At 40.4% G+C, this 4,455-nt stretch overlaps 1 long non-coding RNA gene across 1 annotated transcript; it reads right to left on the bottom strand.

The window, feature by feature from the left end:
* Positions 1-1,255: 1,255 nt before the first annotated feature.
* LOC108297719 lies at positions 1,256-4,139 on the bottom strand. The gene is made up of 3 exons (XR_001822305.2): positions 4,081-4,139; positions 2,718-2,786; positions 1,256-1,443 (listed from the first exon to the last, which is right to left on the bottom strand). It is a non-coding gene; the product is annotated as an uncharacterized LOC108297719 (long non-coding RNA).
* Positions 4,140-4,455: the final 316 nt, after the last annotated feature.

The following is a 4,455-nucleotide window of genomic DNA, read 5'->3' as shown; positions in this document are numbered from 1 at the left end:
GGGGAGGAAGGCAGCAAATCACACTGCCACGTGTGTTCCTATGCAACAATTTTGCATGTTCTTCACATGTACCCCAAAACCTAAAATGCAATAAAATAAATAAATGGGGGAAAAAAAAAGTTATTTCTGTATGCAGGCAACTCTCAAATAACCATGCCTCAACTGCTTTCACAAGCTTTCGCTTATAAATAAGAACCCCACAGTAATGAACAAAAAGCCACTGGAAGACCACTGCCAAATGAGGACATGGAAATCTTCTTCGGGTCTTACATTTGGTAAGTAAATGTATATGGAGAAAATATTTCACAGGAAGACTATTTAGTCAGTAATTTAAAATTAAATGGCTTTGTATAATTTTTAAAGTGTTTAATTCTAACTTATTTTCATGATCAATTTTAGTATTTGCATGGTATAAAATTGAGTTTCAGGAAGAGAATAGCATTCTACACAACATGCTCAGAAGAGGTAAGGGTTTCAACATAAGGTAGCTTGACTTGCCAATTATAATAATAATATTGATAATAATAGACCAGTTATATAACCACAATAAAACCAAGTTTTCAAAAATCAGTGTTTCAACAAAACCACTATTATTTATTGAGTGTTTAATCATGCAATCCTCACACTAGGCCTAGGTACATATAGTAAATAGGAGAAGCAGGTTCCCGACCTAAAACCCAAGCTCTTAACACTTGTTGTCTGGAACTTAGTTGGACTCAATATATATATAAATGAATTGTCACAGCAAGGGGAAAAAATTGGTAAAAGGTGAACGAGGGATTATCTTTATTTAACCTGTTGGTCTTTGAGTGGAACTCCATCAAGTTAGAAACAATCAAGTTCCTTTGTCATCATTTGTTATTTCTTTAAGCTCCAGAAGAGTAATCCAGATTCCTATAGGATCTCCAAGAAAATGGCTCCTATAAGACATCCACTGATCTCCTATGATTTGAATCCATTTTTCCCTCATTACAAATGGCAGAGAGAGTTTTCCACATAAATGTTTCTTACCTGCCAAAAGCATATAGAGCTCCCCCATCTTTGGCTTGAAGTTGGTGGCCGCACTGAGAAAATGAAAAGCTGATGCATACTGCTGCACGGTCAAATGGACAAGGCCCACATTATACAGAATCTTCCAATCGAAGGGTGCCAAGAAGTTGCCTCATTTCAGGCAGCTGATGGCCTATAAGAGAGAAGCAGCAGTCAATGAGGGAGTGGGGCAAGCTAAGAAGACCCAATAACCACATGTATGTATGCAAACAAAGAACATGAGGGGATACTGGCTGCCACATATTTCTTCTTGCCGAAGAAACACATTTCAATGTTATTTCAGAGTAGAGGATTTTCTGGAACAGCACAAGCCACAACTCTGTATCTGGTGAGGGCAACAGCAACATCAAAGTCCCCATGGGTCTGCATCATGCTGCCTGCTGCCAAGATGGCCTGAAAACATGGCACATAGAAAGTAAATCAGTCATTCCCAAAAGGCTATAGCAGTGAGGCAGCCTTCCTGAGTCTATAGACATTCAGCAGGCCCAGCAGCACAGATGGGACTAAAAAATTTCTTCCAGGGACATAAACAGTATAGCCAAGCTACTGGGACAAATGTTCCTGAGGAATGTCCTTGCACCCTATACTGCGGCTCTGTTTGCAGAGCACAAAAAAAGATAAAATATTACTTGCTTTACCCATCTAATTTGTTTCCTACTTCTAGCCAGGAAAGTCAGTATTTCAAAGTGAATACCAGGGCCCTTTAAGTAAAAACTTAATCTGTTCTCTGCAGCCCCTATTTGGTACACCAAGTGTTCTAGACACCTAAAATACACCCATACATGGATATTTAAGGTACATTTCTTCCTACAACAGAAGGTGAGTCAGCTGTAGGCTTCACCAGCCAAGCCCTTTCATTTCCCTAAGGAAAGGTATCAAGGTGAGGAGCTGACAGGCTATTATGACTTCCTAAATCGGAATTCAGTTTGTATCCTTCAATATACAGCTTGTCTTACTACATCTCCTCAATGATATTCATCAATTTGATGCTATTCCTTCTCATTCCCAAAGTCACATCTAGACAAACGTTGTAGTATCAGATCCTTAGGACTCTAGAGGTCATTTCAACATAATTATTATTATTTTTTAGAGACAGGGTCTCACTCTGTCACCTAGGCTGGAGTGCAGTGGTGCCATCATAGCCCACTGTAGCCTCAAACTCCTGGACTCAAGTGATCCTCCCTCTTCCACCCTCCGAGTAGCAAGGACTACAGGTGTGTGCCACCATGACTGGGTAATAATTTTGTTTGCAGAGATGGGGGTCTAGGTTGCCCAGCCTGATCTTGAACTCCTGGCCTCAAGTGATCCTCTTGCCTCAGCGTTCCAAAGTCTTAGGATCACAGGCATAAGTCACCATGCCCAGCAGAATTATTTTTGACAATAGTTGTGGAGGCATTGCTAATTTCCTACGTTAACACCTAAGCTTTACTATCACTATGATTTTGCTTTCTGCAGGGCTTACATGTCCGTTATAACAAATGTGCACTTTTAGAAGTTGAGCATACTTCAAGATTTTCAAATAAGAAGAACCCCCTTTTATTTATATTTTTTCTATTTCTCATGTATTCAAATTGAAGAAGCTATTCCTTTGCTTTCCAGGGTCAGATCACCTCTAGGAGCAATGGGACCACCTACATGAAGGCCAGAGCCTTCACAGCCTGCAATACCTTGTAGTTGGTAGGGTCATAAGTCAGTGCATTGCCAAGATGTTCAAATGCCTTCTGGTAAATGCCGAGCTTGGAAAAAAAACAAACAAGACAATTTATATCAGCAAGGAGATGGCAGTTAAAGAGTCTGGTCAATTACACCCAGAACAGAAATGCCCTGGCGTTTTTGAGTTCTCCTGACCAAAAAAAAAAAAAAAAAAAAAAAAAAGCAGCTACAGCTACCAGATAATAAAGAAAACTAAATATCCCCACAGTCATGGTTCTCCTTCTATTTTTGTTAATTTGTCCCCTGATAAGGTCAAAGTATATTTGATAGGAACCATCTCTGCCACACTAATACTGTTCCATATTAATGCCTCTTGACAGAAAATGAGCTGGGTATCCTCATCTCCCGTGGGGCCAGCCTCCCAAGCCAAAGCCCAGGAAGACCCAGGGTTAAGCTCCTGATTCCTTTTAAGGAAAAACGAAATCGACATAAAGGCCACCATAGAGGCAGGGCTGGAGGCAGAATCAGCTGAACAAGGAATTTGGCAAATGTGTATGTTGGAGATGGGGGAAAGGCCCCTTGGATATCTGGGCACTGGATCCTCAGCAAGATAATCAATGGAGCTAAAAGAATCCCATTCACATTCAGGAATGTGGAGGGACTGAAGACTTCTTATTCTAAATAAAGTATGCTTTGCCTTCTCCCTTTCCAGTAAGACCTTGGCTGGGAAGAAAGATCAACAGAAATGGCTTTGCCCCAAAGCCCTAAGAAGTGCTTACTTGTGTCAGTTTCTCTCCTTAAAACAAAGTAACAAGCCCCCAACACCAGAGTTATTTCTCATATATGCTCTTTCCTGGGTTGCATAAGAACTTTTTTGAGATAGGGTCTGACTCTGTCACCCAGGCTGGAGTACAGTGGCTCAATCTCAGCTCACTGCAACCTCTACCTCTCGAGTTCAAGCAATCCTCCCACCTCAGCCTCCCAAGTAGCTGGGGCTACAGATGCACAACACCATGCCTGGCTAATTTTTGTATTTTTTGTAGAGACAGGATCTCACTATGTTGCCCAGTCTGGTCTTCTACTCCTGGAATCAAGTGATTCACCAGCCTCAGCCTCCCACGGTGCTAAGATTACAGGCATGAGGCACCATGCCCAGCCTAGATAAGAATTATAGTTGCACTAGGCTAAAATATAATTGTTTCTAATTTAAATGCAGAAAATTAATTCCTTTAGCAAAGAAAATCAAATAGAGTGTAGTTCATGTACTATATTTGACCTTTAGTAAAATAAATACCAAAATGCAGGAAAACCACCATACACACAAACCCAAAAGCATTTCTAACATCAACGCATTAATGAATCAAGAGTTTTTATTACCTATAAGTAGAGTAATTCTAAAGTTGTAAGAAGTTCTGTATTTTCTGGTGAGAACCTGCAACATAGAGATGTTCAGAGGGAAACAAGATATGGAATAAAAACAAGGAGACACATGCACGGTAATGTGCCCTCATGCAATACTTGACAGACCCCACTGAACCTCTTGCTCCCCATGTAAATACCTGAAGGCAATTTGGGAATTGCTATCAAAAGTAGGTCATCTCAACCTTGGCAACAGGAAGAACTGCTAAGCAAGAAAGAAATGGGGCTTAGGGTAAAAGTTAAGAAAGAACCTATGGAATGTTTGCATGACCATCTTGATCACAATAATAAAATTAAAGAACAATGCTTTAAAAAAGCAAGTCAGTCTAGAAC

Source organism: Cebus imitator, unplaced genomic scaffold, assembly GCF_001604975.1.
Source record: "Cebus imitator isolate Cc_AM_T3 unplaced genomic scaffold, Cebus_imitator-1.0 Scaffold832, whole genome shotgun sequence".
Taxonomy (NCBI): domain Eukaryota; kingdom Metazoa; phylum Chordata; class Mammalia; order Primates; family Cebidae; genus Cebus; species Cebus imitator.
The sequence above is the reverse complement of the archived record's forward strand: the minus strand, read 5'-3'. Positions and strand labels throughout refer to the sequence as shown.